Source organism: Anomaloglossus baeobatrachus, chromosome 4 (genome assembly GCF_048569485.1).
Source record: "Anomaloglossus baeobatrachus isolate aAnoBae1 chromosome 4, aAnoBae1.hap1, whole genome shotgun sequence".
NCBI lineage: Eukaryota > Metazoa > Chordata > Amphibia > Anura > Aromobatidae > Anomaloglossus > Anomaloglossus baeobatrachus.
In genome coordinates, this window is record NC_134356.1 from 87,527,627 (window position 1) to 87,540,993 (window position 13,367).

Below are 13,367 nucleotides of genomic sequence, written 5' to 3' on the forward strand. Positions count from 1 at the left end.
TTTAAATCTGTGTGTCAATAAAGAATCTACTTTTATTTTACCTGGATCCCAAGAGTGTTGTAGTTCTTCTCTTGTGCATAATTAGACTTTACTTACAAAAAAGTATATAAAATTGTTTTGTAGTTTCAGCTGAGGCACTGTCATGGGTGACTAGGGGACACAGGAAGACCTATGCTGGCCCTAAGACTGGGACCCCTGCCCTCACCCCCACCCCGGAGGTACCCTTAATGGTAGGGATGTCAGGGTCCCCGAACTAGCCATGTCTCCTGTCGGGCCCTGACCTAATACCCTCACATCCTCAACATGGGGTTGGGCAGAACAAAAAGTAATATTCCTCCCATAAGACAAAGACAAAGGGGGTAACTGAAACTTACTCATACTACAAATATCCACAGAGGGGAGACAAAAAGACACCGGAGGGGATAAACCAAAGGGGAGGGAGAAAGTCACACCAGGGAACTTTCACACAGTGCAGACAACAAATCGCTGGTAATGAAATGGAGTATCGCCACGGACAACGGGATAACACAACTACAAGTAGAAACTATCTTCAGCGGCCTCCTACTACACTCCCCAGCCTTACATAGGAAGAAACCAGCTGTGGAAGGTAATCAGCAACCTGGCTTTCAGAAGAGTAGGACAATGCTCCAAAGAGGATTAACTCCTGCATGGTTGGGAGCAGCAAAACAACACGGGCGATGCTCAGCCGAGCTGAGCATTTTAGAGAGACCAGGTTGCCTGTCGGACTCTGCAATGTGAGCAGAATTTGTCGCCGTAGAAGTAATCTGTGTGTGCGGATCTGGACAGCGCATGACAGGTACAGGTGGCAGACGTATTTTTTTATATCTAATATATTGTATAAAGTTGAGTGTATGTGTGTGTGTATGTGTGTGTGTGTATGTGTGTGTGTGTATGTCCGCTAAAGCAGGGGTGGTAACCTTTTTTCTGCCGGGGGCCATTTGGAAATTTCTACCAACTTTCGGGGGCCGCACAAAATTATCAGCTTGAAAATTACCCTAATATATTTCGTCTAGCAATTAATTAACTCACCCCTACATCCCTACTGTGGTGGCTGGAGCTGCTTCTCTCTGGTGCGGCTGTGATTTTTAGTGATATTAATCATGTTACTTCTCACAACTGCTTTTCCAGGTTTGTCTCGATCTGGAGCGCAGTCAACAGATTGGTGAATGATATACATCACAGAGGAGACACTGGAGGCACATACATCACAGGATGGGCTGGGGGTATACAGACATCACAGGAGAGATTGGGGGCATATATACATTACACGAAGGGCTGAGAGAATATATACATCACAGGAGGGTCTGGAGACATACAGTATTTACATCATAGGAGGATCTGGGGACATATATACATCACAGGAGGGGCTGGGGACATATATACATTACAGGAGGGACTGGGACATATATACATCATAGGAGGAGCGAGGGCATATATACATCACATGAGGGACTGGGGGAATATATACATCACAGAAGGGACTGGGGGCAGATATACATTAAAAAAGGAGAGGTTGGGGACATATATACATCACAGAAGGGTCTGAGGCATATATACATCACAGAAGGGGCTGGGGACATATATACATCACATGAGGGGCTGGGGACATGTACACATCACAGGATGGGCTGGGGACATATACATCACAGGAGGGTCTGGAGACATACAGTATTTACATCATAGGAGGATCTGGGGACATATATACATCACAGGAGGGGCTGGGGACATATATACATTACAGGAGGGACTGGGGCATATACAGTTAGGTCCAGAAATATTTGGACAGTGACACAATTTTGGCGAGTTGGGCTCTGCATGCCACCACATTGGATTTGAAATGAAACCTCTACAACAGAATTCAAGTGCAGATTGTAACGTTTAATTTGAAGGTTTGAACAAAAATATCTGATAGAAATTGTAGGAATTGTACACATTTCTTTACAAACACCCCACATTTTAGGAGGTCAAAAGTAATTGGACAAATAAACCAAACCCAAACAAAATATTTTTATTTTCAATATTTTGTTGCGAATCCTTTGGAGGCAATCACTGCCTTAAGTCTGGAACCCATGGACATAACCAAACGCTGGGTTTCCTCCTTCTTAATGCTTTGCCAGGCCTTTACAGCCGCAGCCTTCAGGTCTTGCTTGTTTGTGGGTCTTTCCGTCTTAAGTCTGGATTTGAGCAAGTGAAATGCATGCTCAATTGGGTTAAGATCTGGTGATTGACTTGGCCATTGCAGAATGTTCCACTTTTTTGCACTCATGAACTCCTGGGTAGCTTTGGCTGTATGCTTGGGGTCATTGTCCATCTGTACTATGAAGCGCCGTCCGATCAACTTTGCGGCATTTGACTGAATCTGGGCTGAAAGTATATCCCGGTACACTTCAGAATTCATCCGGCTACTCTTGTCTGCTGTTATGTCATCAATAAACACAAGTGACCCAGTGCCATTGAAAGCCATGCATGCCCATGCCATCACGTTGCCTCCACCATGTTTTACAGAGGATGTGGTGTGCCTTGGATCACGTGCCGTTCCCTTTCTTCTCCAAACTTTTTTCTTCCCATCATTCTGGTACAGGTTGATCTTTGTCTCATCTATCCATAGAATACTTTTCCAGACCTGAGCTGGCTTCATGAGGTGTTTTTCAGCAAATTTAACTCTGGCCTGTCTATTTTTGGAATTGATGAATGGTTTGCATCTAGATGTGAACCCTTTGTATTTACTTTCATGGAGTCTTCTCTTTACTGTTGACTTAGAGACAGATACACCTACTTCACTGAGAGTGTTCTGGACTTCAGTTGATGTTGTGAACGGGTTCTTCTTCACCAAAGAAAGTATGCGGTGATCATCCACCACTGTTGTCATCCGTGGACGCCCAGGCCTTTTTGAGTTCCCAAGCTCACCAGTCAATTCCTTTTTTCTCAGAATGTACCCGACTGTTGATTTTGCTACACCAAGCATGTCTGCTATCTCTCTGATGGATTTTTTCTTTTTTTTCAGCCTAAGGATTTTCTGCTTCACCTCAATTGAGAGTTCCTTAGACCGCATGTTGTCTGGTCACAGCAACAGCTTCCAAATGCAAAACCACACACCTGTAATCAACCCCAGACCTTTTAACTACTTCATTGATTTCAGGTTAACGAGGGAGACGCCTTCAGAGTTAATTGCAGCCCTTAGAGTCCCTTGTCCAATTACTTTTGGTCCCTTGAAAAAGAGGAGGCTATGCATTACAGAGCTATGATTCCTAAACCCTTTCTCCGATTTGGATGTGAAAACTCTCATATTGCAGCTGGGAGTGTGCACTTTCAGCCCATATTATATATATAATTGTATTTCTGAACATGTTTTTGTAAACAGCTAAAATAACAAAACTTGTGTCACTGTCCAAATATTTCTGGCCCTGACTGTATACATCATAGGAGGAGCTAGGGCATATATACATCACATGAGGGACTGGGGGCATATATACATCACAGAAGGGACTGGGGGCAGATATACATTAAAAAAGGAGAGGTTGGGGACATATATACATCACAGGAGGGTCTGGGGCATATATACATCACAGAAGGGGCTGGGGACATATATACATCACAGGAGGGGTTGCGGACATGTACACATCACAGGAGAGGCTGGGGACATATACATCACAGGAGGAGCTGGGGACATATACACATCAAAGGAGGGGCTGGAGACATATACATATCACAGAAGGGGCTAGGGGCATATACACATCACAGGAGGAGTTGGGGCTCGGACATCACTTGGGGGAACAGACAGTACAGCCAGGCACGTACAGCACTGGCAGCGGCACAGACAGCATTAGAGTGGCACGAACAGAACTGGGAGACAGGACTGAGAGGGCACAGACATGACCAAGAGGGCACAGACAGCACTGGGTGGGTGACACACAGCAGCTGGAGGCAAGATGTTCACAGCACAGCGGGAGGCAGGAGGCTCCCACCACCACAGGAGGCAAGAGGCTCACAGCAGCAGGAGCCAGGAGTTACACAGCAGCGGGAGGCAGGAGGCTCCCAGCACCGCAGTAGGCTCACAGCACTGTGGGAGGCAAGAGTAACACAGCACCGCGGGAGGCAGGAGTCAAACAGCACCGCGGGAGGCAGGAGGCTCACAGCACTGTGGGAGGAAGGAGTCAAACAGCACCATGGGAGGCAGGAGGCTCACAGCACCGCGGGAGGTAGGAGTCAAACAGCACCGTGGGAAGCAGGAGTCAAACAGCACCGCAGGAGGCAAGAGGCTCACAGCACCACGGGAGGCAGGAGGCTCACAGCATAGCGGGGGGCAGGAGGTGCACAGTTCCATGTGAGGCAGGAGGCTCACAGCACCACAGGAAGAGGGAGGCTCACAGCACCATGGGAGGCAGGAGGCTCACAATACCATGGGAGGCAGAAGGCTCACAGCACCACAGGAGGCAGGAGGCTCACAGCACCGTGGGAGGCAGGAGGCTCAAAGCACCAGGGGGCATGTAAAAATTTTAGACCAGTAAACCTGATGCTCCTCTTTTTCTGTGGGATGGGAGCACAGTGTATCTTACGCTTACGCCACCCACAAAGTATGTCCTCAGCAGGCTAGCACAGACCAGCAGGCTAAGAGCCTAATAGTATGCTCATCACACATTGTGATTTAAAGGGCCAGTAGGCGACAAGACCGCAGCTGCCGCCCGAGAAGTGCAGTCCCAGAGAATGTGCCCAGGGGCCATATAAAACGTCATTGGGGGCCGCATATGGCCCGCGAGCCGGAGATTCCCCACCCCTGTGCTAAAGAAATCTGCTCCGTCGCATTTACAATCATGAAATTTTGCACAGACACCCCATGTGACTCAGGTCATTCACTATGTTTTGATGGGAAAATTTAACCCCACATTTACAGTTACTCTCCAAAAAAACTTGCCTCCATTAAAGTCAATGGAGATGGGAGATACAGGTCATTAATAGCTCTGATTGGTTGCTATAGGCAACGAAGGACATTCTTAGCATAAGAATCTTATGTGTGAGGTAATATGATTTCTGTGGAGAGATGGACACAGACAGAGATAGACTGAGAGACAGACAAATAGAGAGAGACAGACAGGCAGAGACAGACATAGGCACAGACAGACAGGGAAAGAGACAGACAGACAGGCAGAATGGGAAAGAAACAGAGACAGAGAGGCAAACAGACAGAGACAGACATGGATAAAAGCAACACTATGGGGAGATAAGGTATGCACACCAGTGTAAGGGGAATACATGAAATAGCAGAAACTGCTGTGTGAATACTGACTTGAAAAATCCAATAGCTATATGCAAGAGTGAATCTGTGAAAAATGGAATCTGCATTACTGCCATGAACATATGAATCAAGAGAAATTTAGCTACTGAATTGATCAATGCAATAGAGCCCCAACACTACGCCAAAGTATTTCTCTATGTTGGGGTCCCTAGCTTGTGTGTGTCCTCTCATGCAGTTAAAAAATTTTAAATTTCTCTTGATTCATATGTTCATGGCAGTAATGCAGATTCCATTTTTCACATTTTCACTCTTACATATAGCTATTGGATTTTTCAAGTCAGTATTCACACAGCAGTTTCTGCTATTTCATGTATTCCCCTTACATAGTCACTGGTGTGCATACCTTATCTCCCCATAGTGATTTTTTTTAGGTTTTTGCACCCAGTTCAGACTTAGAATGGTGTTCCAAACGTTATTCGTTATTATTATGGATAAAAGCAAGACAGACAGAGACAGACAAGGAAAAAACACAAAGGGAAAGAGACAGATGGATGCAGACAGACAGAGGCAGACAGGGAAAGAGACAGATAGAAAGAGACACAGACAGACAAAGAGAGAGAAGGCTGACAGGGAAAGAGACAGGCAGGTAAAGAGACAGACAGCGACACGGAAAGAGACAGACAAAAACAGACAAAGGCATACAGAGAAAGAGACAGACAAACAGGGAAAGAGACAGACAGGGAAAGAGACAGACAGGGAAAGATACAGACAGACAGAGGCAGACAGAGAAAGAGACAGACAGGAAGAGAGACAGGCAAAGATACAGACAGGAAAAAAGACACACAAAGAGACAGACAGGAAAAGAGAAAGACACAGAAAGAGACAGACTCAGATAGGGAAAGAGACAGACACAGACAGGGAAGAAGACAGACAGAGGCAGACAGATAGACAGGGAAAAAGACAGACAGGGAAAGAGACAGTTAGAGACAGCCAGACAGAAACAGAGAGAGACAGCGAGACAGAGAGACACAGGCAGACAAAGAGACAGATAGAGAAACAAACAGAGACAGACAGAGAGATAGAGAAATAGGCAGACAGACAGGGAAAGAGACAGACACACACACACAGAGACAGTAAGAGAGACACAGACAGAGAGACAGACAGACAGAGAGACTGATACAGAGACAGACAGAGAGATAGACAGACAGACACGAATAGAGACAGAGACAGACAGACACACAGAGACAGACAGACACACAGATAGACAGACAGTCAGAGAGAGAGAGACAGACAAACAAAGAGATACAGAGACACACAGGGAAAGAGACAGACAGAGAGAGACAGACATACAGACAGAGCGATAGAGAGAGAGAGACAGACAGAGACTGGGAGAGAGACAGAGAGGCAATTACTATCCCGGCAACGCCAAGTACTACAGCTAGTATACATATATATATGAATCACAATATAAAAACAGTAAAATTATATGTTTATGAATGTTTACATTTGATAATAACAATAAATGAAATCTAATTACTAAATTAGTGTATTAGCATGAAATGTTAAGAACAAATGGAACAAAACAGTTGTTAGCTGACAGCTTATACTTCAATGCAAGATCAAAAAAAAGTTCTTTCTATTGCCTAACTGGGTCACACTGAAATTAGTATCATGGTTAATTCCTTACTGCAAAAAGAAAAATGCTTTTGAAAGTAATTGGAAATATGCAAATGATTAAGTAGGTCAGCTTGCACACAAATAAAATAGCCTTTTTTTCCTCCCTAAAGTTGATTATCTGTAAAAGAGTAAGAATATGCCACACAAGTTCTAGGTATGGTATTTCCTTTTAGCTGTTGTCCCATAGGTTTCTTTATGGGACATGAAAAATAGGGCAAAATTAGGCTGAATAAAAATGATTCGCCCTGGGAGAAGCTGCAATTGGGCGAAACCCATTGTTTGACATATTCCAAACTAATATTTGATTTCATACAAGCTGCATGATTTAACTGTTACACTAAATATGTAAACAAACTACCTTTATACATTGAAAGTCTGCTTCATTATGTTGTTTTTTGTTTAAATAACCAAATTTGGGACAGCAGTAATTTGCTGTAGGTAAAAAGCTGCATGTACAGGAGGTTGAAGCAAGACCAGATAAACAATGCTTAGAGACATCTTTAAGAGTCCATGTTACTTAGTAATAAAAATGTAGTTAATACCTTGCAAAACTCTGTGAGCTCACGTGATTCTGATGCTCTTTTCCATAGCATCACTCCATTGCAGAGATATTTGCATTTGTTTTTCTCTGATATGAGAAATCTCTGCTTGCAGTCCAACATAATGTTTCACCAGTCTTCTATGAGCAGGTGCGCTTTCACCTCTCCCTCCTAGATGCTGCCAGTCATAACTCACCAGGATCTAAGAATAATAGACTGCTGAACTGTAATTAGCAGTATTTTAGAGGGAAGGGTGAAAGCACCCCCCAAAGGAGACTCTGGATAAACACCCAATTGAACTGCCAGCAGAAATTTCACAAATGTGAATATCTCTGCAATAGAGTGACACAGCACGGAATGAAAAACAGGATGACATATGCTATGTTTAACAGATTATGTAGATTAAGCCACTCCGTGACCTTATTGTGCTTCTTTTTGAGCCACTACTTTGTTGCCTTGGTTGAATGTTTTGGGTCATTGTTGTGCTGGAAGACCCAGCCACGACCCATTTTTAATTTCCTGTCGGAGGGAAGGAGGTTGTCACTCTGGATTTTATGGTATATGGCTTCATGAATTGTCCAATTGATGCGGTGAAATAGTCCTGTGCCCTTAGTAGAGAAACACCCCCAAAACATAATGTTTCCACCTCCATGCTTGACAGTGGGGACGGTGTTCTTTGGGTCATGTCACGCTCCCCGGTGCCCGTGCCATGCTCCCCGGTGCCCGTGCCATGCTCCCCGGTGCCCATGCCACGCTCCCCGGTTCTCCTGCCACGCTCCCTGGCTCCCCTGCCACGCTCCCCGGCTCCTCTGCCACGCTCCCCCGCTCCCGGACCTCGCTTCCCCGCTCCCGTGCCACGCTCCCCGGTCCCCCGCTCCTCAGCCTCCATGCTCCCTCACCTGCGTCCTCCAGGAAACCCGGTCCCCGGTCCCGGCGCCCGTCTGCTGTCCTGAGCCGGCCCAGCACTCCTGCCTCCTGTACACCGCATCCTGCTCTGGCTTCTGTCACCTGGGCCTCGCGCATGCGCATTAGGGCGCGCGCACGGTCATTGACCTTTTCTTAAAGGGCCAGCGTCCTCCAACAGGATATTGAAGATGCAGGTACAGGGTATATAGGGGGTTCCTTTCCAAGTGGGCGGGGCCTGTTCTTCGTGTTTGCTAAGCTAGGAGTCAGGTCTCCCTGTGCCATTGTCTCGTACTCACCTATCTCTCTTGTAGAGCCGCTCCTGTCCCGCCAACCGGTCCTGACGATTCCAGAATCCCGAACGGTGACTGTCCGCCATCTCGTCAGTCCCTACCATCTCCGATCCCTGGATCCGTGTGGTGACCCACCTCCTCGCTCCGTTGGTTCCGGATTCTGCCTGACATCATCTCGGCCTCCGAACCTGAGCTCCGTCACCCGGACTACCCTCAGAGACTCCGTGGTCCCAGGGACTTCTTCACTCCACTCTTCTGTACGGACTGTCCTGCTACCCGTAGTGCTCCGGCTACCGGGCACCTTGCCCTCGGTGAGGTGTTCAGCCCAGTGGATCCACCTCCTGGGCCTACCCGTCCTCCTGGTCCTAACAGGTCATAGGCAGCATTTATCTTCCTCCAAACATGGTGACTTGAGTTAAGGCCAAAGAGCTAAATTTTTGTCTCATCTGACCACAGCACCTTTTCCCAATTACTTTCAAAATCATAAAGGTGTTCATTGGCAGACTTCAGATGGGCCTGCACATGTGCCTTCTTGAACAGTGGGACTTTGTGGCCACTGCAGGATTTTAAGCCATTACCGCATAATGTGTTACCAATGGTTTTCTTGGTGACAGCGGTCCCAGCTGCCTTGAGATCATTAATAAGTTCCCACCGTGTAGTTTTAGGCTGATCTCTCACCTTCCTTATGATCCTGGATAACCCTCGAGGTGAGATTTTGCATGGAACCTCAGATCGATGTTAATTAACACTCATTTTATATTTCTTCCAGTTTCTTACTATTGCACCAACAGTTGTCTCCTTCTCACCCAGCATCTTACTTATGGCTTTGTAGCCCATTCCAGCCTTGTGCAGGTCTATGATCTTGTCATCCTGACATCCTTAGAAAGCTCTTTGGTCTTGCCCATGTTGTAGAGGTTAGAGTCTGACTGATTAATTGAGTCTGTGGACAGGAGTCTTTTATACAGGTTACAATTTAAGATAACTATCTTTAATGCAGGTAACAAATTGATTAGGAGCGTCCAACTGGTCTGTAGGAGCCAGAACTCTTAATTGTTAGTAGGGGATCAAATACTTATTTCTCTCTGCAAAATGCAAATAAATTTATATAATTTATACAGATTTTCTGTATTTTATTTTGGATATTCTATCTCTCACTGTTAAAATTAACCCACCCTTAAAATTATATCTTTGTCAGTGAGCAAACTTTTAAAATTAGCAAGGGAGTACTTATTTTTATTTCCACCACTGTATATATGTGTGGACATGTAGGACTTCTGATGTATAGAGAACGAACTACCAACAAGACTTTAGGTACCATGTTGTATTTCTCCTATATGTGCCAAGAGCTGTTTTTCAACATGACAACACTGGGCTGCATTTCGCTATTCCTGAACTTGTTTCCCATTGAGCACATCTGGGATGTCATTGGTCGGCAATTACAAAGCAAGCTGCCAGCAGTGGATCTTGATGATTTGTACAAGTATATTCAGCGTTGCAGAACATTCTTCAGACAACCATTAGTAACTTCATTGATAGCAGTCTGTTGAGGACAGCCATAAGATAAAATACTTAAGTAACCTCTGGACATAGAGCACTGTGAGAAGTGTGTTCAATTAAATCAATTCTCTATACATAAGTCAGTCAGTTTTCAGAGGAGTCCAAGATGGCCCCCGATGACATCACAGACCGCACCATCAGCATGGATCCAGCAGATGACATCCCTCCCATCACCATCACTATGGATCCATCCAATGACGTCATAAACCCAACTACGATGACGCCCACCAATCAGCTCATGGACTAATACATTGTTCAACCCACTGACCAATGAACACATCCGGACATGCCCCTTTCCAAGGTTATATCAGGACATGCTTCAGTTGAAATAAAGCAGAGTCCGGGCTAACTTTTGTCGAGGAAAGATGGATATCCGACTGTGTGTCTGATCTCATTTTTCAAGCATGCCCTCTGTGGAGACACGGGGCTCAGTGGGTGCTCTCGTCCACTAAAACCCGCCGCCTTTAGAAAGACAGCGTGGCTCAGGGCTCATCCCAACTGAACGCCGGCCTCCTTAACCGTGGGCGTAACACTACTCAGACAACACAGGGTGAGGGAACCACAATAATTAGACTTTATTGGATCCCCAAACAATTAACGGCACATAACACATAACCAGCAAAACACACAAATGTAACAGGCAACAGAGTCTCACCCTTCCGCTGGCTCACCAGGGATTTAGAATGTCCATGCCTCAGAGCTTCCAGGGCTGCTTACTCCAATCCAGCAGCACCCCGCTTTCGGCGGGCACCCACCGAGAAAGGAATAGCGCCAGATTTAGGAAGCTGTGTGAGGTCTGTAAAGTCCGTAGCCAGGTGACCGGATTGTCCCAACCTGAGTGTCCTCCTTAGGTAGTCCTGGTATGATGATACAATCCTGGCAGCCGGGGTCGAAATCCCTAGGCTGTGGATATGGTCTCCAACTGGAACCGGAGTCCCTAGATTGAAGCCATAAGATATCCTGATCCTCTAGTCAGCTCCAAAGAGCTTAGACTGGATCCATCAGCATCCATCAACCTTCATCAATCTGGTGGCTTAAAGAAGTCCTCTCTTATAGCCACAGCCTTCCACTTGGATACACTGCGTCCTCATCGATTGGTTAGACAAGATTGCTTCTCCCATTGGATGAATCTCAAGCTGCATGGACAATGTTCATTTAAATGATGTGCATAGAAAGAGTGAAGCTATCTATATAGAGTCTGCAAGTCACAGACTCAACAATGGCTACTAAGGTAAACACATTAGCAATACACAACTACAATACAATGGTTACTGGAAAAGTCTGGAGAACAATACGTCTGGCTTTCAGTGGCCAACACAATTACATTGAGTCAACAAGAGTCTTGTAAAAACAATGACAGACTTCTCCCCCGTGTATAGACAATCTATCATGCTGTCTGGCTGAATTTTAAGAAACTTTAACCCATGAGAGTCCATGTCGTCACATTCCTCCCCCTTCTTAATATTAGCCAGACATGATAGGCTTCCGATCATCCTTCTCCTCTTGACGGCATTGTCCTTTTTAATGGTGAGGTCAGCAACAGAGGCTCCCATCTATACAACTCCCCCTGATTACCTCCCCCAAGTTGAGGAGCCATATTATGGACAAGCACTAAGGTGGGGTCCATGAGTTGGGCCTGCACAAATCTCCCACTATCAATCCTCCAGTCAATAGCCACAGTGTGGTTAGGCTTACTCACGGTTCTTGGCTCAGAAGTGGATGATAGAGCCCGGGAATGCAAACCATCTCTGGAAAAGATGTTAGAAAGATCCACATCAGGGTCCTGCTTGGCTTGGAGGTGGGTGATGGCTGCTTCAAACTGACTGGATAGTCCTTGTCCTAGGTCATTCTCCAAAATGACTGGTGTGAGCAGGTAATTCACAAGCCCCACTTTCACTTCCCTTTGAGTGGTATCCAAAACAACAGGCTTGGTGGGGCCATCTATGAACGCCACTTCAACTTCCTCATGGCTAGTCCCTGAAACAACAGGTGTGGGGAGGCTGTACATAAACTCCATATAGACCTCTTCCTGGTCAGACCCCAAAGTATCTGGTGTGGGGACGGTGTCCATAAGCTCCACATCAGCCTTGCTTTGATTAGTCTCCACAATGACAGGTGTGGGGAGGCTGTTCACAAGTCTCACATCAACCTCTCCCTGGTCCTTTCCCGAAATAACTGGTGTGGGGATGGGTGTCCATAAGCTCCACATCAGCCTTGCTCTGGTCAGTCTCCACAATGACAGGTATGGGGAGGCTGTTCACAATCCCCACATCGATCACTTCCTGGTTGGTCCCCAAAATACCAGGTGTGGGGAGGCTGTCCACAAGCTCCACCTCGACCTCTCCCTGGTCGGTCCTTAGGTCCAACTGCACACATGCCAGAGGAATGTCTGAGCGCTGGCCCTCAGCCAGGGAGATGGATATTTGGGAATCTGGTACAGGGTCTTCTGGGGAAACAATAACTGGGCTTACCAGGGTAATGGAGGAACCAGTGTCTCGTAGTCCCTGGCTCTTGACCGGCTGAGCTGGTAGATGGGCTCCAAGCATGCGGCCTCGGTTTTGGAGACAATCTTTATCTATATGTCCATGGCGCCCACATGTATAACAGCGCCATAGATTGAGCGAGTCACAGGCCCTGTTTGTAGTCCTTTGTTTTGGCGCAGCTTCTGCTGGGTAGCGGGACCATCCTTCTCGACCGGCTGGTGTTAGCAGTACTGCAGCTGGAATCCCATAAACATATTCCAGAACATAAGCCCTCTCTTCTCTTGAGGATCTAGGCCCCAATGATTCCAACAACGCTGTGGCTTGGGCCATTTTGGACAGAGTTGATTCACGATTGTCACTAGATCCATGATGTGGCACATAGTTTAAATCCTCTGGGTCAATATCGACGGGATCCTCATCGTCCTCTGCATCATTCTGGGCATCTCAACGGACTAATTTCTGGATCAAGTCTGACCGAGTCTCAGCGTTCCAGTAGATAATCTTTCGCCTCTGGCACAGATCCTGTAGCATCCATTTACTGCAGCGGTCGTAACTCCTCTCTTGTCCTTGTCCCATGGCTGAGCTGGTGGGGTTGGACATGGCAGCGTCCGAAACCTGAATGCCTCCCCTATGGCCTGCTGGGTATGCTTATGTGCTTCCC